The 25,993-nt window shown below is 40.5% G+C and overlaps 1 long non-coding RNA gene across 1 annotated transcript; it reads right to left on the minus strand.

Annotated features, from left to right (window-relative positions):
- Positions 1–10,629: 10,629 nt before the first annotated feature.
- LOC127532278 (uncharacterized) lies at positions 10,630–12,343 on the minus strand. The gene is made up of 5 exons (XR_007939644.1): positions 12,195–12,343; positions 12,024–12,088; positions 11,824–11,932; positions 11,408–11,470; positions 10,630–11,312 (listed from the first exon to the last, which is right to left on the minus strand). It is a non-coding gene; the product is annotated as an uncharacterized LOC127532278 (long non-coding RNA).
- Between the last annotated feature and the right edge of the window lie 13,650 nt (positions 12,344–25,993).

Consider the following 25,993-nt stretch of genomic DNA (forward strand, 5'->3'; position numbering starts at 1 on the left):
CATCACTATATGTTGCCATTGATTTTAGACAATGCACCTCCCACCACACACACACTCACACACACGCGCACTCAAAAAATATAGGTAACTAAAAAGACAAAAAAGGAAGGAATGAAAAAAATGCCCAAAGAACAACAAATAATTTCTCGCCTTATTAAATCCATTCTGCGAGTAAACAATCTATGCATACAACCAAAGGATTCAATTATCATAGATAGTCTGACCGGAAGAAAAATAAGAAAATAACAAATCATAGTCCACTTCATTTGATATTCAGTTCATAAGGAAAAGAGTAGTTCAGTATTCAAAAAATAAAAAGATATTTTCTTCTAACCAAGTCTCTTCAGGTACCGAAGTTAAGTTTGAAGTTCGTGTCATTATCTATACTGGTCAAGGTCTTTTAGTTCCCTTACCGGTACAACTTTAGCTTGTTCAGGGGATCCCTTCATCTGAATAAACACTTTTGCCGTTCCTCGTCCATGTAGCTTTGATCCTGTCGTCTCTTTTCAGGATCCGAGCGTTTCTTGCAATCTCTGCAGTCTTCTTGGTGAGGTGTTCATTTAGGTAAACATCTGAGCCCTTTAACTTTTTCCCCTGTCGCAAAAGTTCCGCTTTATGCTTGCGGTTAGCGAAGCGCAGAATCACGGCAGGCTTTGTCTTTTCTCTCCTGGGAAGGGTGTGGCACGCAGCGATGTTGTTGGCGTCCACATGAATGTCCTTTTCAGCAAGAAAAAGCAAGACTTGCTTTTCCAGCGATTGCTGGTCAGCGGTGTCTGCATCTTCACTCACATTTCTTCCATCCGCCATCGCTTTTGCGTACGAGCGGGGTTTGACTTTAAGCCCAGTGATAACATTTTCTGCCCGCGTGTATTGCTCCAAGTTATCAATCCTTCTTTCAAGCTCCTTTATTGTTTTGTCTTTTTCCACGATTGTTTGTTTAAGCTGATTCACTTCATCAAATAGTTGCATTAGCTTGGTCAGCTGTTGAGTTACCTTAGTTAGCTCCACCGACATGATGTCAAGCTTTTCACGTATATCCTCCAAGCCTCCATTGCTTTCAGCAGCTTGTGCTTTCTTAGGTCCCATTATCTCAGTTTTTCCGTAATTTTTTAATAGTTCGATTTGCAGAAAGAACTTAACTTTTAGTCAACCCCCAGAGACACCGGTCTCACAGGGTGCCGCCGTCACCCAGTCACATGACAGATGTAATGCTCTGGGGAGGTTTTTCAGCCAAGGGATCAGGCAACCTTGTCAAAGGAAAGGGAATCATGCAAAAAAAAGAGACTTCTTTAAGATTCTGGAGGAAAACAACAGGCGGTCTATGGAACAACTTGGCTTTGGCAGAATTATACCCTCAAACAATGCAATGATCTAACATGCAGTGGTTTAGAAACAGTTGAAAAAATAACACGATGATGTTGGAGTGGCCCAGTCAGAGTTTAGATCTTAATTCTACTAAGAATCTGTGGAGGGAATGGAAATGATGACCAGAGTGATGGAAAGGAAGCCTTCCAACCTCAAAGATATAGAGATCAGCCCAAAAGTTGTCGTGTAGATAGGCAAAAAGTTTTTTTTTAGCAATTATAACAACCACTCAATTGCTGTAGTGAAAAAAACACTGTGCCACGAAGAAAGGATATGAATAATGTGTTTTTGTTAAATCATTCCAGGTGCAGTACATTTGATTAAATGTACTAAATGAAAACTGTGATGATTTAGTGGTGAGGCTCTTGTTCAGCGACAGATAGTTCAGGATAATTCACTGGTGTTCAGGACCACAGTCAGAAGCCAATGGACTTTATTACCAATACGTCTATTTTAAGAATGTAAGTTGAGTGTAATTATATTGAAATATTTTAGGTTCTATTATTATATCATATTTTGAGACACTTTTACATGATTCAGAGAATATTAACAGCTTGGCATTACTGCTTTTAGTTATGAAAAAAGATCTGAAAATTTCTAACATTGTATGCCAGTTTTTAATACAACAAAAAGATTTGTAACGATGGACTAGTGAGACTAACAATTCCAAATAGACCAACTCAGGCAAATGGGACATCAAACAACTTTCTGTAGCATGAAAATGAGTTCTGCAGAATGATGAGAGCCGATACGGACCACTAACACATCCAAGACGGTGATGACAAAGATGCTGTAATCATCTCCAAAATGTGAAATCTCCATCCTTCTCTTCTTCCATAGACACTCTTCATCCCTTCATCCCACACACGCACACATTTGCCAACATATACAACTTCTCCCTGTCCTGGCCATGTAAATCAGGGGTGTCAAACTCATTTTAGTTCAGGGGCCACATACAGCCCAATTTGATTTCAGGTGTGCCCGACCAGTAAAATCAGAGCATAATAACCTATAAATAACTTATTTTTTCTTTTCTTTTAGTGCAAAAAAAAAAAACATTCTGAAAATGTTCATATTTAATGAACACCCTGAAATTTCTTCAGAAAAATAAGTGCTATTTCAACAATATTATGCCTCAGTAACTTGCCACATTACAACTTACAGATCATAGTGGATGTTCAAAGCACAAAACATTCAGTCACAAAGGTTAAGTGCTGCAGTAAATTGTCCACATCCAGAATGAAGATGGGGTTTTAAATGCACACAGGGTTTAAGACTCAGACTAATTTACTGGTTAGGTTTTATGTGCTGCAGACGAGGAAGAATCTGGGATGCCAGTGAAATCCCAATGGGAGGGATGACTTAATTTTTGACAATTTGGTCTATATTAGTGCAAAATTTCTGTCCATGACACAGGAAATGCTGTTTTTTACATTGAGTTTTTTGCACAGTTACTTTTGTAAGGATGAATAAATGCCCTGTGGTTGTTGTATTTTACTTCATGATCAAAACAAATTGTCAAGATCTAGAAATTCTTTGAAATTTACATTCATTTCCACATCTGTGTAGTAATTCTGACCACCTGTACAGGAAAAATGTTAAATTATCTCCCTGCTTTGTAACCATATACAATTTATACATAAGAAAATACATAAAAGTTGTGGCAGTACAATGGACAAATTTAAAATAGTTACATTTACTGAAAAATTACAATTATTGTCGTCTCTGTAATTTTTACACTTTGCAAAGGCGTCCCTCGGGCTGGATTGGACCCTCTTGCGGGCTGGTTTTGGCCCGCAGGCCTTATGTTTGACCCTCCTGATGTAAAGAATCTCAGAGAATAAGTAGCAGTTATGAACTACTGCTGCATACTAATAGGGTTCTGAACTCCGGATTCATATAATTTATTTTATTTATGAATCAGGACAAATTCATATTTTTTGTGTATATATATTTACACACACACACACGTATATATATATATATATATATATATATATATATATATATATATATATATATATATCTGTCAATGAGTACACACAGTAAAATGTTTTCTTACTATGTACCAAAAACTGTCTTTCTTGGTTATACAGACTGTTTGATTATGGATCCACGATGCCATCTAGTGAACACCAAATGAACTGCTGATGTCAGGGCTCCACTGCAGTATTACATAATCTCAAGATGTGTATGTTATTCCTGTGATAAGTATTATTATGACAAGAAATTACTTATTCTCTGAAATAATTAATAGTTTATTACCTCCGCCAGGAGGTTATGTGATCACCGGAGTTTGTTTGTCGGTGTGTGTGTGTGTGTGTGTGTGTGTGTGTGTGTGAGTGTGAGTGTGAGTGTGAGTGTGTGTTTTAACAGCATAACTCAAAAAGTCAAGGACGGATATTCACCAAATTTTTACAGGATGTCCGGAAGAGCACAAGTAACAATCGATTAGATTTTGGAGGTGATCCGGATCACCATCTGGATCCAGGATTTTTTTGAAGGTTGAAGGACAATTGAGAGATGGCCTGGCGGCCATCTCTCAATTGTACAGACAGAGGTCACTGCAACGATCCCGGGCGACGGCCGAATCCCCCGCGGCAGGTTCGGGCTTCACGGGCGAGTCGGGACCGACGAAACGAAGCGGCGGCGACGCGTGCGGTACCGTCACACGCGCGTGCAACGGTACCGTCACGTGCGTGCGGCGGCGACGCGTACGGTACCGCGTGCAAAACACTGTGCTGTTACACTGTACATGCATGTTATGCTTTCTGCACAAACTGTTGAAACTCAATACAATCCGTCCATGACTTTTTCAGTTATGCTGTTAACAGGCAGACAGATGGCCTGGCGGAGGTCTGCGCTCTCCGAGTGCTTTTCTAGTTTTGCTATGGATTTCAAATGTGTTATACCCTTTATTTCACTTTTTGCCCTTTTGCATTTTTACTACTTTTCTTCTTCTTCTTTAGTCACATAGCCTACTCTGTTTCCTTGTTGCCAGTTGCTTTTGTTGAATGCTTCAAGCCAAAACAGAGATTCTATAGCCACTTACAACTTCCAATCTACTGCAGCTTCAATTTGAAGTTCTTGTGTCATCTGTTCAGTGACAATTACTTCTACAAGTATTTATCTTTAGCTGAACATTAACTACCTGTATGGCAACAAAAGGACTGCTCGCTCAGACTCCCTTCACTGAACAGCAGAGACCAATGGCAGATTTCTGTTGTCTGATAACTACACAACGCTTTGGAAAATGACAATCTGAAATGAAAATTACTGTAGAAGTTTTCAATCCCCAAAACAGCTGTTTTTAATTCCAACCAGAGGAATCTTTAAATCAACTATAGTACAAAACAGGTGAGGCCATCATTATCTCTGTCCCAAGTTGGGTTGGTGTCTTAATAGCACAACAATCGGCATTTTGGTTGAACTTTTAAACCGTAGTTATCAGACTAGCAAAGTCAGATCACCATTAAATTGTTCTTGTTTTTACCATTTTTCAATTTATCTTGCTTTAATGTAGAAATTACCCACCTACAGTTTTCATTTTATGTTGACTGTCATTTGGCTGCTATTCATTACGGTTTAAAAAATAAATAAATAAATCAGTACAATACTAATCTATTTGGACAGCTATTCTTTTGTATATTAGTGCATTGCAATGCATTATGTGTCATCTAATGTACCTGTTTATCTTAGGTGACAAATATTGCAGGTGTACCATGGCCCTCTCTGTCTTTGTTCAATGTATATCTGAATAAAGCTTTGATATAAAAGTGATTTATCCCTACACTACACAATGTTGTCACTTTAGCAGACTGATGAGGCAACAATGTTACATACCCCATGTCTGCAAAGGACTTTACATTGCTGTTACAGCTTGCACGAAAAAGTGACCAGTGCGCACATTCAGATACTGTCAGATTTACTTACAGGAATGCATGTCTGAAAAGAATCTTCACAATTAAAAAGCTGGTGATTGTGATCATAAATGATAATGAATTATGTATGAAGTCACTGCACCTTACTTGCATTCCTTACCATTACTGGAGTTGTGACAGCCAGTTTAAAAAAAATACGCTAGAACCAGACAGTTTGTCATTTATCATTGTTAGTCCGCCTTCATTATCTACAATGCAACTCAGCCATTAACAGTTCAATTGGAGAATAAAGTGTGCACACAGTTCTCCCCAACACTTAGACACAGCTTCTTTCAATTCTACTCATCACAATTTCAGAGGTTCACATTGTCTATCCTCCTCTACATCCTTTACTAGACTCCTAAAAGCCTACTGTTCCCTTACTTTAAAGCAACAAAATTTAAGTAAAACCAACAAAGCTTGTCTCCCTAATAACACATACAAGGCTGAAACAACTACTCTTTGGACAATCCATAACAAAGACATTAAAGAGATTTTAGGCTGTAAGTGGTATAATCTACAGAAAACAAAAATAACAAAGACATGACTTAACATAAAAATGTCACTTCAGCCACATTCCTACACAGACAAATGGTAAGGTTTATGTGAGTGAAAAATTTGAATGACTCTTACCATCCGCAGAACATGAGCTGATGAGTAAAGCACAGAAAATCAGGAAATGTGAAGAAAACGCCATAACCACACAATAGTGAGCATGCCAAATGTGTGTCTATTCAAGTCCACCAAGTAGGTTGTGAATTGGCTGATCTCAGTGGACTTGCTCTATTTAAAGGAATCCTCCCAGTGTCAAAGTGTAGGGAAACGTCACAGATAGCAAGACTATGAGATCACAAGGAGATAAGATAACCAAGCGTGATATCAAACCACAGGAATATTACATTTTAAAATGCACAACTTTTCATATATCTCTGCAGTAATTACACTACATTCCTATCAGTGCACCCTGAGCGCACTGATAGGAATGTCGGCCCCATTAAAAAAAGAACTAACCCCGCTCGTGAGCAGCACCTTCGTGCGCTCCCACATATATACCCCTTTTCCACCGAGCTGGTGCTAGTGCTAGTTCAGGGCTAGTGCCTGACTTAGCACCAGTTCTTTGTTTTTCCACCAACTAAGCACCGGCCCCGGGCTCTAAAAACTGGTGCTTAGCAAGCACCGACTCTTTGCTGGGCCAGAGCTAAGCACCGAGTACGTCAGGGGCTGGGGGGATTATGGTGACCTCTGGAAACACAGAATGAATGAGTCCGGAACGAAAATACATCCGGGTGGAAACAACTGATGGCTAAAATGTTCATACAATTGAAGTCCAAAGCAATCTAATGATGCTTGATTTTTTTTTGTTGCGGATCATAATGTATTGTCCTTTTTGTGGACACCAGCAGGCTTCTGAAGCAGTGTTTTGCTGTTCATGTGGCAAGAGCATCAAATTCCTGTGTGATGTTGATGATGAAAAACCTGGCACAAGTGAGGGTAATGTTTCTTTCTTTCTTTTTTTAATTAGGCGTAGATTATGTACACTCTATATACTTTATGAGTATGGAAGAGAACACTGTGTCTCTCTGTTCTTTCTTATTGATGATTGATTGGACTGTTATTTGAAGCAGAGGCTCCTGGAAAAAGTATACTGGAGTCATTTCAGACTTTCCGGAGTCTAAAAGAGAAGGAGAGACGAGCATCTTTCAAAAAGAAAAAAGCACCATCAAAAGACAGCCTGAAGGTTGTGAAGGTAACTTTTTTTGCTGAGATAGACTAATAATTTGCTGACATTCCATTCTGTCAAGTATTTATAGTGTCACTGATCAAGCTAACAGTCGCCATTTCAATGTTTCTCTGTAGATTTCAGTAGGCCTTATGCGGCTGAACGATGGCGGACTGAAGACTGTAAGAGGAACAGTACTTCCCCTTTTGGTGCAACCAGAGTTGGATGCTGACAAATTGCAGAGAGCTGCTGAGCAAAAACTGAAGGCCTTCCACAGCAATTTACATGGTGGTCCCTACGTACTGCTCTACCCTGACGGTACAAAGATAACTAATATACCAGGAACAGAAGTACCTTTCACTCTAAAAGAGTACAAGGAGGCATTGGGAAAGGCCTACCAACATATCACACTGTACATTTGTACAGCTGAAGATTTCTTTACCTCTTGTAATTGTGAAAGAATTGCCAACCAAGAAGAGTTTTTTTAAATGATTTGTTTGTCAAGAAAAGTTGTCTGTTGTTCTGAGTAGTCTAAAATCCCCTTGTACCTGTTCTTGTATTTCACAGCTCAGGAAACCAACTCTGAATCCAGCTCGTCAGATTCAGAGGTGATCATCATGAGTTCAAGGTCTAAGGAATTCAATGCAGCTGATACATTAGTGAGTGCTACATATGTTGTGTCTTACATTGCCTTGTGAAATTATTCGGCCCCCTTTACTTTTCAACCTTTCGCCACATTTCAGGCTTCAAACAAAGATATAAAATTTTAATTTTTTGTCAAGAATCAACAACAATTGGGACACAATCGTGAAGTGGAATGAAATTTATTGGATATTTTATACTTTTTTAACAAATAAAAAACTGAAAAGTGGGGTGTGCAATATTATTCGGCCCCTTTACTTTCAGTGCAGCAAACTCACTCCAGAAGTTCAGTGAGGATCTCTGAATGATCCAATGTTGTCCTAAATGACTGATGATGATAAATAGAATCCACCTGTGTGTAATCAAGTCTCCGTATAAATGCACCTGCTCTGTGATAGTCTCAGGGTTCTGTTTAAAGTGCAGAGAGCATCATGAAGACCAAGGAACACACCAGGCAGGTCCCAGATACTGTTGTGGAGAAGTTTAAAGCCGGATTTGGATACAAAAAGATTTCCCAAGCTTTAAACATCTCAAGGAGCACTGTGCAAGCAGTCATATTGAAATGGAAGGAGTATCAGACCACTGCAAATCTACCAAGACCCGGCCGTCCCTCTAAACTTTCACCTGGAACAAGGAGAAGACTGATCAGAGATGCAGCCAAGAGGCCCATGATCACTCTGGATGAACTGCAGAGATCTACAGCTGAGGTGGGAGAGTCTGTCCATAGGACAACAATCAGTCGTACACTGCACAAATCTGGCCTTTATGGAAGAGTGGCAAGAAGAAAGCCATTTCTCAAAGATATCCATAAAAAGTCTGGTTTAAAGTTTGCCACAAGGCACCTGGGAGACACACCAAACGTGGAAGAAGGTGCTCTGGTCAGATGAAACCAAAATGGAACTTTTTGGCCACAATGCAAAACGATATGTTTGGCGTAAAAGCAACACAGCTCATCACCCTGAACACACCATCCCCACTGTCAAACATGGTGGTGGCAGCCTCATGGTTTGGGCCTGCTTTTCTGCAGCAGGGACAGGGAAGATGGTTAAAATTGATGGGAAGATGAATGGAGCCAAATACAGGAGCATTCTGGAAGAAAACCTGTTGGAGTCTGCAAAAGACCTGAGACTGGGACGGAGATTTATCTTCCAACAGGACAATGATCCAAAACATAAAGCCAAATCTACAATGGAATGGTTCACAAATAAACGTATCCAGGTGTTAGAATGGCCAAGTCAAAGTCCAGACCTGAATCCAATGGAGAATCTGTGGGCAGAGCTGAAGACTGCTGTTCACAAACGCTCTCCATCCAACCTCACTGAGCTTGAGCTGTTTTGCAAGGAAGAATGGGCAAGAATGTCAGTCTCTCGATGTGCAAAACTGATAGAGACATACCCCAAGCGACTTGCAGCTGTAATTGCCCAAAAGCATCTGGCTGCAGACCTCCACTGTGAGGTCGCTTCCGGTGCAGGCTCCACTGTCAGGACGGGAAATGCACGGGATGCATTACAAAATAAAATCGAAATAAAATCGTGTAGGGACTTCCAGTGGAATTGTTTTTCGTTCTAATGCATTAATTTGTTAATAATAGAACATACAATCTATTAATCCCTTGTCTATATTATATATCGTTTTTATTTATATATTAAACTTCTTTTTTGTCGTTTTTGTTCTGCGTTTTCCTTTTGTTACGCATGAGCCCCACCGTACAGCGAATACAAGCAGCCGAAATGAGTTTCCTCCGCAGGCAGGCTGGGCTCAGCCTTGGAGACAGGGTGAGGAGCACCCCTGGCTGCGGACCTCCACTGTGAGGTCGCTCTCACAGTGGAGGTCTAAAGCAGACCCGACTCCGGATAAGCGGAAGAAAATTAATGGATGGATGAGCCCCACCGTGACTTTTTATGCCTGTGAAGCACACATTTATATTCTGCCAGTAACCGTATCAAGAGTATATTGAGAATTTATAATTACTCAGCCGAGGAACGTGGTGGAGTTATGTGACGATCGGCGTACGTTTGTCCTTCTGTGAATCCGGCTGTTGGCAACACTACTCAAAAAGGCAATAACGGATATGGATGAAATGTTCAGGGAAGGTCAGAAATGACACAAGGACCACCTCATTAGATTTTGCCAGTAATGCTGTCAGGAATGGGGGTGGTAGAACCCAGGCGCAGATACCAACAGGAGTAGTGGTGAAAATAAAGTTTATTTAACCAAAATCCAGAACTCTGTAGCAGGAAACAACACAAGGAACACGTACTCACTACTGTGATAATCCTCTCCAAGACACGTACTCAAAACAGGAAGGAAACAGCGGTGGCAAGTCCAAAAAAATGCAGCGTCTTAAAAGGGGTTGAGTCCATACAACAAAAAACCAATAAAGTCAAAAGCAATAGAATCCAACAGGGGAAAATCTTCAAAAGTCCTGAGTTGGGGAAAACAGAAGGAGTGAGGGGAAAGCCATATACTGGACAGTCTGAGCTGTGATGCTCCCACACACAAAGAGGGGAGCAGAGGATATTTAAACAGAAAGGGAAGGCAGGTGAATAGAGTTTGCTGATTGCTCCACAGCTGAGTCTCATCACACAATTAGCTGTCCTGCAGCAGGCGATCAGCTGGGAGCGAGAGAGGGAGACAGGGAAAAAACCAGGCAGGAGCTGCAACAACATCCAGCCAGAGGCAGGAAACAAAAACCAGTCAGGAGCCGGACGGCTTCCTGACAAATGCGGCTTATAGTCTGGATCCACGGATTTGTTAAACATTTCCCATAGCGAGACAGCGGCAGGCACGGCGTCGCTGTAACGATGACAACAAGCAAACGCTTAGTCAGTTGCCTGCATCAATTCATGCTGCCCGCTGCATATTTAATGAAATAAATTATTAGTTAATAAACAAATGCTGCATTTATATAAAAAACGCTACATTTCTGACAATGCCATGTAGGGGAATGAACAGCCTTGAAGGAGTACTGCGCTCTCTGAGTGCTTTTCTGGTTCTTTTTATTTGGACAAGTGAAGCATTAGCATTTGACTTTTTCAAAACACTTCTCATTAATGATTGCCATGTACATAGAGCAATATACACCGTTTTGTGTAATATTACAGCTTAGGTCATTACGGCAAACATAAACGTGGGTGACTTGGGGCTCAAGTGTCTATTTGTAGCCTATAAAGCCGAGGAACTTTTGTCTATGCTAATTATGTTCTTGTGCTGCTGGAGCACCTAAATACCACCAACTACTACCCAAACTCTTGAGATCTACAGTGTAGTTCAAGTGAATTATTAAGTGCTCAATGAAAAACAAAACATGAACACACAAAGTCACAACATGATCAAATGTTCTGTTATCCTTCAATTATTCATCTTTGTGACATTCACAATATGCCAAATAATTTTTTTTCGTCCACTACTATGTCACAAAATTTCCACATGTCCTCAATGTTGTAGAATGTGAATTTGAAGACCTCCAGGATTTCTTCCCTTTCCTGCTCATCCATGTCTTCTTGCCACAGTCTTTTATACTGCAGAGCAGCCTCAGCCTGTTCCTCCTCCCCCATGTGTAGAACATCAGGCAGGTCCACTCTGGCAGAGAAGAGTGTCTTATTGGCCTCAACCCACTCTGCTGCATGTCTGCAATCATGCAGAATACACACTTCAACCGAGTCCTATAGAAAAGACAGAAATTTAAAAAAATGTCTTTCTGTACCATAACTGCTGCAACAACAGTATCTGACCAATAGATACTGTGAGAATAGCCTACCCCTTCCACTGGTGTGCTCACATCAGCAGGTCTGACTGAAACCTCAGCTTGCTGCTTTTCTTCCTGAAAATATATAGATAAGTAAAAAGATCAGTTGTAATATTCAAGCCTAACCTCCAAAAAGAAGAAAAAGAAAAGATCCCATCAGGACCTGTTCAAGTAGTCCACCTTGACATATTAGTCAGCTCAACACATGTTAATTTTCAATCCAATCATGCATTATCTAGACACTGTTTATTTTTAGAGACAGCAGGTGTGACCTTAACTCATGAATGGCATATTCTTTAAAGACAGTCCACAATTGGAGTACAATTTGGAAAAAAGACTGTTGAAAAAATAGGGAAATAGAAATGCTGGTTTCCAACCTGAAACAAAAGAAAAACTCAAATGGGACTAAAACAAAATTAAAATCTTACCGTAGTAATGTCATCCACCCTTCTTTTCTTCAGCCTAAACACTGGTGACACCTCACCTCGCAGGAGGGCTTTTGATGTATCTGTCCAGTGAGCGAACAGCTTTCTATGGCTTAAAAAAAAGATTAAACAATAAAAAATTGAATGACAGTGCTGTGCAACAACTTAAAGTCTATCAAATATAAAAGTCTTTTTAGTATCACCTTCCAAGGTCAAAGTTTTCCATCAGGACGATACACCACCACTGCCGCAAAAGTGGTATGTCCATCTGAAAAATGAAGACCAACAAAAAAACAAAAACTTGAATTATATGTCAGAATAAGTGTTTTGTTGATGTAATTGTGAGCTTACTTTGATTGAATGAATCAACGTACAATGGTAAAGTCATAGGGAGCATCCAATATGGTGTAAAGGGCATTCTAGGAATAAAACATAGTAAATTTAATTTAATGCTGATTTCTGCACACAAAATTTCACTAAATGTTTAGGAGTTTTTAAGTCCTTAGCTTTTCAGTCACTGTGATTATATGGGTTCTGAAGTGGTGTTTTACTACCATCTCCATGTGTTCTCTCTGTTATTTATGTTTATCCATGGAGATGAGAAAATACAAACCTTTTCATACAGTTTTTCCCTCAACTAACGTTACTTGTCACCATTGTCTGCCTCTCAGGTGAAAAGCTCACTACTGTCACTACTACTTCCACTGTGTGACTGGATATGCAGCGTTTTCTTTTTGCATTTCTTTTCATTTATGCAGCACGTCTGTATATGGTGCATTTTTCTTTTGCAGCGCGTTTCTGTGTTTGCAGCGTTTTCTTTTTGCAGTGCGTTTCAGTTTATGCAACGCATTCATGTATTTGCAGCTCGTTTGTGTATATGCACGTCATTTTCCCCTGTCAGCCACTGTTGTTGTTGATTCTTGACAAAAATTAAAATTTTATATCTTTATGTTTGAAGCCTGAAATGTGGCGAAAGGTTGAAAAGTTCAAGGGGGCCGAATACTTTCACAAGGCACTGAATATTGCAAGTTCTGTCTGAAAGTGAAAATGGTTCTAGATTTTACATTGAAGCTATATTATTGCAATGAAACATGCCAAAATAGCATTTTAAATTACGGTAAATGTTGCAGTGTCCTGGCCTACACATATTTTACAAACTTAAGAAAACAAATTTAGTGCAGATCCCTGCAAAGTCATGTTTTCCAATGAAAGTGATGATGTGAGAATGATCATTCCCCCTGTTGCAAATCACACACACTATCAGTCACAATAATGGAAATCTGTCACGCTCCTCTGGCTGCAGCAAGCCGGCTTGTCAGCCAGATGACTTACGGCTGTGTGGAGCAACACAGCCGGAGCTAATCCCTAATCAGTGCAGCGTAAAGCCTGGCACTCTCCACCACTCTGACGCTGCATTATTATCCCACACTCCCGACCACGCCACGCATCCTGCTTTCTGCTCCACACCGTTTGCCATCTCTTAGACGTCTCTCCCCTGGACTCGGTTTCTTTTCGATATCAACGCTGCGCGCCCCCGCTCCTCGGACCCCCCCCCCCCCCCCGGATGAAATTCTCTGCTTCCCCACCTTCGTCTCATTCCTTGCCGGCTCAGTCTGCCCTGTCCATTCCTGCCCTCCATAACCCGGACTCAGTAAGCCACCTTCCAATTTGATTGAAATTCGGTTTTATGTTCTGATTTTCCTCGGCCTTCGGGTTCGCCCTTGTTTAGTTAGTTCTGTTTATTTATAGTTTTTACCTCGGCCCCTGGTTCTCCTTTATTTTTTTATTTTTATTTATTTTTGTCTGCATTTATTCTCATTGTTTAACTCCATGGAAGGGGTGTCAACACTTTATGAGATTAATGCATATTTTAGTCTTGCAGCCAAATATCTTATTATTTAGTGCATGCGTGTGACCATCACCAGCCCTCCCTGAAAGCTAAGCTGACACTCTTTATTACATTTCCCTGTTTAAGAGCCAGGGAGGGCAGTGCTACACCTCAGTGGTGATGAGAGGGGAAACAAAGGGGTGGACAGGACGAGAGGGGACGGACAGGGACAGGGACTAGCAAGCGGTGCTATTACATCTGAAGAATATCAGGTGTTGTGTTATTCCCAACTAATAATTACCCATCAATAAGACAAACAAGCAAACACACACACAAGAGAACAGAAAACCAACCAAACAAACAATAAATAAATAAATGAACACCATAGTTGTGGGTGTCATGTTAGTATAGAGTGGAATAGGCCAGAAGATACTAGAGGAAGATACTAGAGAAAAGGAGAGAGGGTTTAGTGTGAGATTAGACTCTGGAGAGAGTCTCAGCACATTCCGGCGGGTCCCATCACTGCTCAACAGCGGAACTCGACAGGAGCTGGTGGGACCTGAGCAAACATGCACATGCAAGTGTGAAAGACCACGAAGCCCAGAACAGCCATCACAGCAATGCAGTGCCAAGCCGACAGGGCACCCTGCCCCACAGGCTGAGGAGCCACGGGGCAGCACCCCCAGAGAGCAACCGGGGCCACCGTGTACCACACGGACCCTGAAGACAAGAGGGTGCAGCTACCGACACCCCCAGCACGCCAGAACCGACCCAGGCAGCCCGGGGCAAGAGGACCCATCCGCCACCCAAACCCCAACCCCGCCCTCCCCAGCCCCCACCAAACCCCCGCACCCCACCACCCCACCCGCCCACACCCCACCCCCAGGGGGGGCCGACGGCCCCAAGCAGCCGGGAAGCCAGACACAGGGGCAGAGCGCCCCACCGAAGGGACGGCAACCAGCCCATCACCGGGCAGGCCGCCACCGGAGGCCGGCCATAGGGAACCGGAACCAGGACCCAATGCGAGTCCAGAGGGCAAAAATGGACAGAGCGGTGGGGCCCGGCAATGCCAATGGGGGGGCACCCTGCATACCCACCCGCACCAGCCCCCGAGCGAGCACAGCACACCCAAGGCCCCCACATCCCGCGACGCGAACCAACCCCCCACCAGGACAGAGCCACCACACACAACCAGCCCGCGCCACAGCCACAGCACCCACCGGGACAGCCAATCCAGATCCCGCAGCCCAGCAAGAGCCACCGCAACAGCCGGGACCAGTCGGACACGCAGGAGAACCCCCACAGGCCACGGCCCCCCGGCCCCGGGGACCCCCAGCCACAGCGACACGGATGATGGTGCACCCCGTCGCCCCATAGCCGTATGGGGGGCCAGATCCCACCACCGAGGCCATAACTGTGAAACCCACCCATTACTCTCCTATTAATATGTCTCCTGATCCCTAACGGGAAACATTATCCCAGCACCGTGATAGTGTAACCCTGAGTGTCATGTGGTGCATTAAAAGTGGGGAGGCTGGGGGGGCGTCAGCCAACCCAGACCTACCCCCAAGGTGAGTGTGTGTGGTGCATTAAAAAAAAAACAAGATTGGAGAGCAGGGGAGGCAGGCAAGAGGGTGATAAGGGGGAGAAAGGGCCGTATAGCCCTGCCACCCACCCCACCACAGTGCCCATTGTTCCCACCCCCACCTGCCCTTGGGGCCCGAAATGTTGTGTCCCTATATGTGCCTAAAGGTTGCTATTTACAGTGAGGTGTGAAAAATGTGAAGTGCACAATCAGAGGCAGTCTGGTGTGGATCCGGCCCAAGAGGACAAAGCAGTGGGGGAGGCAGGTAGCAAGACCACCGGTACTGACGCAGAGGGCCCCCAGAGCCAAGAGGCAAGGGACCGGGGAGGGCCCACACGAACCAACTGGCCAAGCCGGCACAAGAACCCCCCGGGAGCTGCAGATCAGAGCAGCGTTGCTGCAAACGATATGGATTACACTCCACCTTAGTTCTGGGGGCTCTCCATGCCAAAACCCACATCAGAGCATTACAAATGCCAATATCTACAAAGCCGTAATTCAAGCTGTGCTTTAATTTAGGACATAGGAAGATAATGTATTAAGTTGAATTTAAATCACCATTAGACACTGGACTGTTGAACTGTGTCTCCTCTTCCTGGAGTCCTTGCTTTTAAATTTCATTTCTTGTCCAGACATATAATGTATAGGAACGAATTTGCTCCATGGTGCTGATTCATAATCTGCCCTTTATTATTCATAGTGCTAATAATAAAGTAAAAAAAAAAAAGATACAGAAATCATGTATTTAAATGTATTTGTGTTTTTATTCAGTTTGACTATCCACTTTGTGCAAGACAGCAAGGTTATAAAAGTTAAATATTTTATATTTATGCATATTATATCTATATATACAAATGTTATAAACACATTTTGATGCGTTTAACCCTTTATGCTTCAGTGCGTCGTAGGTGTACCACCGGCGGTACACCTACTAATTTGCATAGGAATTTCAAGAATGTCCGACGGCTGCAAACCCGATTATATAAACACTATACGCCGATGGAAAGCTTAGATTCTCATGAATCCGCCGGTATAAACCACTTTCAGATGTGATTACCACAGCGGGTGAGAAAAACACATTTGTCCGACAAAAACAAATATTCATCCATCCGTTCTCTATACACGGCTTCAACGCACACAGCGCGATTCACATTTCCGGGTTCATTATTACACACAGAAAAAAAGATTCCACAAAAAACGGCCATAATCCAACCTTTTACATCCAGACAACACAAGCCAGTAAACTATTTTGTCCAAAACATGTCCTGAAGTCGGTATAAAATCCACGAATCGGTCGTTTTCAAGGAAATGCACCTCGCGATGTGCGTCCAATATTCCCTGTATTTTTCGTAATTTTTTTTATTTAAAAATAGAATATTAGCGATTTTTTGTACTAAAAACGGCTGGAATTGACTGAAGCTTAAAGGGTTAAATGAGAGGTTGAGAAAATCACAATTCAAATTCTTCTAATTATTGTTATTGCATCTATGCTGCAATAGTCCAAAATTATGTGAAAATGCATGTACATAGTTTGTGAAATAGCATAACCTATGCCTCATTGCCTCTAGAAACACAGGAAACACCCTGCAACTCACTTGAGGGGTAAAATATAAAATATCTCTGTAATGCACTTTGTCCATGAGAAAAGAAACATATAGAAACAAAAAGAAACCTGGCATACTTTTCCCCTCAGCACGCTGTGTGGTTAACTAGCGGCTTTAACTTATGAGAGATGTGTGCAGAGTCAGATGTGCACACTCAGGATGCTCACTTCACTTCATCAGTCATCTTGGAAGAATACACCGTGTACAAACAAATACCGCTTCAAAATCTCCTCACCAGACCATCAGTTGTTGAAGTCCTCCCTCTGGCGCTAGCGTTTGGGCCACAGGGGATCTCAGAGCAGTGAGGGACGTCTACGTGGAACATGTAACCGACCCAGGGTAGATCTGAGTTATTATTATTTTTGTTTGTTTTATTTATTATTTTGGGCCACAAAGACACACACACACACACACACACACACACACACGTTTGTACTTCTATCTTAGTGAGGACATCCATAAGCGTAATGCATTTCCTAGAGCCTTACCCTAACCTTAACTATCACAACTGATTGCCTAAACTTAATCCTTACCCTAACCCTAACCAAACCTCAATTCATACCTATTCTCTAAAAACAAGTCTTCACCCTCAAACATGGCTGTTTCAAAGTGAGGACCGGCCAAAATGTCCTCACTTTGTAAAAATGTCCTCACTTTGATAGTTAAATGCAGAATATGGTCCTCACAATATAGCAAGTACAAGAACACACACACACATACACACACACACACACACACACACACACTGACAAATAAATTAAAACTAAACTACAAAAACAACTTTGACAAAAGGGCACTTTGGGCATCAAGGGGCAGATGCATTTTCAAGAAAATGTTTGCTATAGCATTATTTTTACATTCTACTTACATGCTAAATATCACAATACAATGGATAATATGATGATAACTGCTGTATTACTACTTTTACTGCATAGTAAAATAACTAAAACCATAATCCCACATATAATATATACTCTTTATATGTCTACAAAGTACCCCAGATACACACGTGGACAAAATTGTTGGTACCCCTCAGTTAAAGAAGGAAAAACCCACAATTCTCACTGAAATCACTTGAAACTCACAAAAGTAACAATAAATAAAAATTTATTGAAAATTAAATCATCAAAAACAGCCATCACTTTTGAATTGTTGATTAACATAATTATTTAAAAAAACAAACTAATGAAACAGGCCTGGACAAAAATGATGGTACCTCTATAAAAGATTGAAAACTATTTGACCAGAGTGGCATGATTAACTCAGGTGTGTCATTTAATTGACATCACAGGTGTTTCCAAACTCATAATCAGTCAGTCTGCCTATTTAAAGGGAGACAAGTAGTCACCCTGCTGTTTGGTGAAAAGGTGTGTACCACACTGAACATGGACAACAGAAAGCGAAGGAGAGAATTGTCCCAGGACATCCGAAAAAAAATTATAGACAAACATCTTAAAGGTAAAGGCTATAAGACCATCTCTAAACAGCTTGAAGTTCCTGTGACAACAGTGGCTCATATTATTCAGAAGTTCAAGACCCACGGGACAGTAGCCAACCTCCCTGGACGTGGCCGCAAGAGGAAAATTGATGACAAATTGAAGAGACGGATCGTTGGAATTGTATCCAAAGAGCCCAGAGCAACCTCCAAAGAAATTAAAGGTGAACTCCAAGGCCAAGGTACATCAGTGTCAGATGGCACCATTCGTCGTTGTTTGAGCCAAAGTGGACTTCATGGGAGACGACCAAGGAGGACACCACTGCTGAAAAAAACTCATAAAAAAGCGAGACTGGAATTTGCAAAAATGCATGTTGACAAGCCACAAAGCTTCTGGGAGAATGTCCTTTGGACAGATGAGACCAAACTGGAGCTTTTTGGTAAGGCACATCAACTCTATGTTCATAGACTCAAAAACCAAGCATACGAAGAAAAGAACACTGTCCCTACGGTGAAACATGGAGGAGGCTCAGTAATGTTTTGGGGCTGCTTTGCTGCATCTGGCACAGGGTGTCTTGAAAGTGTGCAAGGTACGATGAAATCTGAAGACTATCAAGGCATTCTGGAGAGAAATGTGCTGCCTAGTGTCAGAAAGCTTGGTCTCAGTCGCAGGTCATGGGTCTTCCAACAGGACAACCATCCAAAACACACAGCCAAAAACACCCAAGAATGGCTGAGAGAAAAGCGTTGGACTATTCTAAAGTGGCCTTCTATGAGCCCAGATCTGAATCCCATTGAACATATGTGGAAGGAGCTGAAACATGCCATTTGGAGAAGACACCCATCAAACCTGAGACAACTGGAGCTGTTTGCTCATGAGGAGTGGGCCAAAATACCTGTTGACAGCTGCAGAACGCTCATTGACAAATACAGAAATCGTTTAATTGCAGTGATTGCCTCAAAAGGTTGTGCAACAAAATATTAAGTTATGGGTACCATCATTTTTGTCCAGCCCTATTTCATTAGTTTGTTTTTTTAAATAATTATGTTAATCAACAATTCAAAAGTGATGGCTGATTTTGATTATTTAATTTTCAATAAGTTTTTATTTATTGTTACTTTTGTGAGTTTCAAGTGATTTCAGTGAGAATTGTGGGTTTTTCCTTCTTTAACTGAGGGGTACCAACAATTTTGTCCACGTGTGTATACCAATTTCAACTACAAATCAGACAGCATGAAGGACAGTACAAGTCAAGAATGAGACTAGAGAACAAGTAGTGTGTATATTAGGCACAGACTGGTTAAAGCTTGGCTGATATTCTGCATTTATCCAAACATCTGAATCATTATTTTTATTGACTAGTTTTCGATAAAAATAAATTAAATGGCTTCTTTGGATGTGATGCAGCAGAATCTAGTCAATTAACACAGAAAGTTACTGTTTTCAAACAGGAACAGGCAAGTGACTTTGCAGATAGTAATGATAATGAAAACTGGTATTGACCCTGAACAAAAACTTCAAGTGGACAGTCTGGAGGAATGCATTGCAACCACATCCATCACTAATGGTTCCAGCAGCATCTGGACTGTCATGTAGGATGGGACCAAGACCCCTTTACCAAGAAGTCTCCCCCTCTGACATCCCCCTAGCATCAAAGACTGTATTTCTGATTAATTTATTGTTACCTTTATTGGAAAAAATGTTTTCCTTTCAAAAATAAGAACATTTCTGAGCGACCCCAAACTTTTAAAAAGTAGTGTATGTCTCGTAGCTTAGCTGGAAATTAAAACTCTGACAGTGAAGAACAAAAAAACAGTGAGTTTAATCTGCCAATATCCTGCTACAAACCAACATACCTGTGATCAGTATGACCATGCAAAACTAAACCGCAATGCATATATGCAAAAAAGGTGCAATCATTGAATTAAATTTAACCATCACTATTGATTATATGAGAGCCAAGTGATTTTCAAGCCTATTTTAGGCTGCTCTTTGGGCTGACAGCTTTACAGAAGCTGCTTTATTGCAGCATAATTACACAGCCACACAGTGATAAGCTGCAATGAGCAAGGATTAAGGAAGAAAAATCAATGATTTTCAAACGTACTCAGGACATTGTTGCCATGAAACTCTGTTTGTTTTGACAATTTACCATTTTTTTCCGTCAGAGACTACCTGATGCAATGACAATGACAAAACCTAATCTCCTCTAAAATCTTAATTTTTATGTAAACTCAGAAAACAACACTCACTGAGTAAAGGAATGCAGTGTTATTGGAAATCTGGTGGTACCAAATGGTGTATTATTACAGCAATATTTTAGTATTTATTATTACTATTTAACCCAACACCCACTCTGTAATTGATGAGCTCTTTCACAAACTTTGTAATGTTACTGATAAGCTGATTTCTTAGATGCTTTAGTGCTCCTAATAAATGTTTGTCCCAGAGATGGCTTTTCAGATTGACACAGACAAATTTGTCTTCTCTGTTCATAATGTGAACATTGTTATCTTTAAAGGACTGGCCTTTATCCTCCTGAAAGTTTAACAACCATTCACCCCAAAGCAGGTGAGTCTTGGGTCTTTAATGGGCCAAAAGCCATGTTATATGAAGGTGACAATACATATGTGGGGTATCCAATCAGCCAGTTAGAAGTGTCGAATCCTATGAATGAGAGGCCAAACATTATCTACTACCAAAATGAGAAGTCCAGTTGCCTTTTACTGAAGTTTTTAGGATTACTATGACTGAGAATCCACAGAGACACGCAACCTAAGTAAATATCTAAAAAACAAACAAAAAAAATCAAGCTAGGCACTGCAGTATTGTGACCGTTTGATATGCAGAAGCAGCACAGATTTCTGTAAGTTTCAGCAAATCTTGACAATTAATAACTAAGGTAGAATTCTGTGGGGTTTCCATTAGATTAATAACAAGTACTTTTGAAAATCTATTAACACTACATTTAGGCAGCATGTAAAGACAACAGGTGGTGGCTAAACGTAAATGTTCTTGAAGGCTTGCGTGGAATAAGGCACGTGTTTTTTTTTATCTGAATTTCATAACAGCACAAATGTCACACACCTTATCAAAGTTCAGAGACCATAGCTGCGGCATATTTGTGTGCAGGGCTGTTATTGCATCATACAAAATTGAGAGAACGCAGGCCTCTTTCACAGAGTTGGAGGGATCAAAGTTGTATAGCAAAGTCCTATAAAGGGTTGTTGGGGCGTAACGACAGGGTGAGGTCTGGTTAAATCTTGTTTAAAAAATGCTCCTTTTATGTAAGAGCTGTTAACTTTTGTCTTATCAGATATTATGTCACAACCTCCCTCTGAGTTGCATTGTATTTTCTTCTCCATTGTAATAAACAGAGCAAATCATCAGGATGGCAGCTGTCTATTGACCTTGCCCTCCATCATAAAAAGCTATGATTAAAATGACAATCTTGAAACAACAGGAATCCAATGACAGTAATTAGAATGCACAGTCTATTCACACTCCTAGCAAAAACTGTAAGTAAAGTACAATCAATCAAGTATTCTACATGAGTGCAGCATGGGTATCGTTTTGATGTAGTGTATCTTTCAATTCAAACCACTGTTATTTCTATTTCCTGCATTTCATATGACAGTGTCGTGTATTTTTCACTCCACTACATTTATCTGACAGTTACAGCCACTGGTCCCATTTACGTTTACAACCAGGAGTGATCAGTGAGTCGACATCCCAAACGCATACATGACCATTCAGAAGTTTGGGGTCATCCAGAAAATTTCATGTCTTCCATGAAAATTCACTTTTATTCATGTGCTAGCATAACTGCACAAAGACTTTCTAATCATCAATCAGCCTTTCTACACCATTAGCTAACACAATGTAGCATTAGAACACAGGAGTGATGGTTGCTGGAACTGGACCTTTGTCCCCCTATGGAGATATTCTGTTAAAAATCTGTAATTTCCAGCTAGAATAGTCATTTATCACATTCACAATGACTGTATTTCTGATTCAATTATTATGTTCTTTGAAAAAAATGGCTTTTCTTTCAAAAGTAAGGACATTTCTAAGTGACCCCAAACATTTGAATAGTAGTGTATGAAATTTGTATGTAGCCATGAAGAATATTTTCTTTGAAAATATTTTGAAATGTACAATTCAAACCACATTTACTCATATAACTTTTTAAGGGTACCTTTAGGAAATGCTATCTTGCTATAATGTGCCGGTCATGTCACTGTGGTGCTTAAAAAAAAACAGCCATTCATCTGAAATGTATGAATTTTTTTTCTTGCTATAAAACCTCTAGTACCTGTTCTTGAGTTTTCAGACAAATGATCCTTATCAAGGATCATTCTCTACAGTGCTTGGAAGTTCTGATAATTATTTTATATTTAAATACTGTATACACTTGTTACATGAACTCTGTTCATAAAGTCACATTTTTTAAAAATTCTCTTAGTGTCATTTAACCAAAATATCCCAAAAATATTTTTAAAACACAAGACTCCAGTTGTTAAAAAGATTTTTCATGATAATTTGATAAGCTATTATTATTGTAGGTAAAACGGCTCAATGATGTAAAATAAGAGGTAAAAGTAAAAACCTTTCTGCAGGTATTTGGACCTCACCAACCTGCTCAGTGTTTACTGTTTTTTGTTGCCCGGTGCTTATCTTTCTCTGGCCTCCAGCCTCTGCCCCTGCTCAAACTGATTAAAGCAGATGACTGCTTTCCTTTAATCTGGTTCAAGATTTCCAAAATTTTCCATAAAATTGCTTTAAAGACTGCATCAGCTCTCATCCAGTATGCTTTGTCAGTTCTGACTGGTGTGGCGATCGAGGCAACTGTTAAAGTCACATGAGTCAATTGACCCCACCAAGCACATCATGTGGTTCACTAACTTGTGTCACAGAGTGCTATAAAAACTTAAGTACTAAAACTATTTTTTGCCAGACAGGGAAGTAAAACTTTTTCATAAGCACACTCAATGCCAACTTGGCATGCCATAACAGCCTGTTTTTATTGCAAATGTCCAACCAAAGGGAGTGTCATGGAAATGATGTGTCACCTAAATTGTACCTTCATTTGCTCATAAACTTTGTTTCCAGAACGTTTTGCTATTTATAGCAAAATTTATTTTAATTCCGTGAAAAATGGGTTTTCTACAGAAAGTCCTTTCTGGTTGACATGTCTGAAATATGGATGACATAAAAAGTCTAATTAAATCAGGGAAAAGAGTGAAATATTGTTTTCTTTTTATGCATGCATTTACTGTCACAATTATATATATATATATATATATATATATATATATATATATATACTGCAATGCATAATATATGTTAAAGGTCAAGTATTTACCCTTTCCTTTAATATCTTCTTTGATATCTGCATAAATGAACCTTTTAAGTCTAAACTGAGTTGTCTAAGCCATATTAAAATTCAACTGCAATCCAGAAAATAAAAGAGAAGCTGTGATCGGACAGTAGATGTTTTCATTATAGCACAGGCAACATTTCTCTTTCTCTCTCTCTCTCTCTCTCGCTCAAAAAAAGCTCCATTTTACTTACACATAAAACAGATTAACTCCATTTAGTACTGGTAGGACTACGCAGCTCTCTGATGGACAACACTGCAGTTTTCTTTGTTGTGATCTGATTATATTATTTGAAAAACTGGGTCACACTGAAAAACAATTCAGTCCACTGTTAAAAGACTAAAAATGTATATGTTTTTTTGTAACACATGTTGTCATTTCAATTTTTAGACAAAACAATAGTAATTGTTCTTGAACATATTTTATCATTAAATGATTTCTTTCAAGTAAAAGCATCTACACTGATATTTGCATTTTTAAAAGTTATATACAGTCTATGGTTAAATCAGGAGCTCTGTGATCTAAACAGGACCAGAAATTCAGTTGTAGATCTCAACATTACGGTGTTTAACACTTGTGTTTACCGTTACATTTCACCCAGTATCAATTAGCCCCTCAACGGTTGTCTTTTCCTTCAAAAACTGTTTTTGCTGTTTTCTGGTACCACCATCATGCAAAGTTGCTTGATACATTTTAATCCTTGGCAGTCATTTTAATCTATTGGTAGTATAATAAAATGTAACTCTTACATATTTTAAGTCAGCATAGTGCTGCCAAAAACATTGTTAACCTGGTATGGTTAGAGGCAGAGGCTCCATAGACAGGAAACCCGGGAATGCCAAGTGCTTCAATAAAAAAAAAAAGACCAATCTTGGTGAAGCCATTTAAAAATAACACAGCCCACTGTCAAATCTCAAAACTCTGTACTGAAATGCATCGCAGTCACTGAAGACCATAGCAAACAGAACGCAGGTCACAACCACATCTACCAGTTGGATATCCTTGATCATTATTATTTTCTCAGTACATTACTTTACAGTGACTGTAGCAAAAGCCTTTGGTCTTGTAGGGGCTCTTAAATATTAACTACTGCTACTAAAACAATCGTTTTACAAATACCCAAGTTGGATGAACGTAAAAAAAACCTAGAATTAGTCAATCAACTTCACTGTTTTGCCAATTGAATCATGAGTCCAGTCATTTTTATCCATCTATCATCTATACACCACTGAATCCTCATAGGGTCGCCGGGGGCTGGAGTCTATCCCAACTGACATATGGTGAAGTCAGGGGCCACCCTGGACAGGTCATCAGTCTATCACAGGGCTACACACAGAGACAAGCAGTCACAGTCACACTCACACCTGTGGACAATTTAGAATCATCAGTTAAATTCTACATGTTTGTGGACTGTGGGAGGAAGCCAGAGAACCTGGAGAAAACTCATGCATGCGCAGTGAGAACATGTAAACTCCATGCAGAAAGAATTCGTGAAGGTGGGGACATGAGCCAGGGATCTTCTGGCTGCAAGGTGAAAGTATTAACCACCAATCCAGTGTGCAGCCCCATCTTAGTAATTTAAAAGCAGAAAAACTAACAAAAAGCACACCAGCTTTTGACATGCAGTCAGGGCCGGCCCTAGGACTTTGGTGGCCCTAAGCAAGATTTTTTTTGTGGCCCCAAAACATGCACAGGGCAACTACCAAATCACATGCACAGCTTGTAATTGGGTTAAAACACACATGCACATGATTAACAGCAAATATTCAGACCACTCCTGAACTTCCTTTTTGGAGCCATGATGCCATCTCTTGTGCTACTGCTTTTCCATTTGTGGCTTCTCCAGACCAGTGTAATCGATCAAGTTTGAAACGGTGTCGTGGTGTCACAGTAGCCTAACTTATGCACGAAGCATGGAGTCACCAACTGACTGCTGGTTTATTTTTTCTTTCCTGTATTTTTCCCGTATAGTTTTCTAATAAGCCAGTTTAAATTGATATGTTACCATGATGATTTATGTTTTATTGGAATAAAGACAGGCATGGGCGTAACCACCATCTCAGAAGTGAGGGGGACAAATTTTTCAAAGCGATTTATCATTCTCTTACATTTAATTGCACCGTCCTTAGTGGCTAAAGAACCACATAATCCCTAACAGCCACAGTACAATACCAGGGGACCAACTAGGCTAATTCTTTAAACTATAAAGTATAAAACTTTAAACTATAAAATCTAAAGTTTTAGTGGCCAAACTCTAGTTAAGTTGACAACAATGTCCCTTGAACATCTACTGGACGAGTAGCCAAAGGTGCCAAACACTGAACATGAAATGATCAGTA

The sequence above is a fragment of the Acanthochromis polyacanthus genome, chromosome 23 (assembly GCF_021347895.1).
Source record: "Acanthochromis polyacanthus isolate Apoly-LR-REF ecotype Palm Island chromosome 23, KAUST_Apoly_ChrSc, whole genome shotgun sequence".
In the NCBI taxonomy this organism is placed as follows: Eukaryota; Metazoa; Chordata; class Actinopteri; family Pomacentridae; genus Acanthochromis; species Acanthochromis polyacanthus.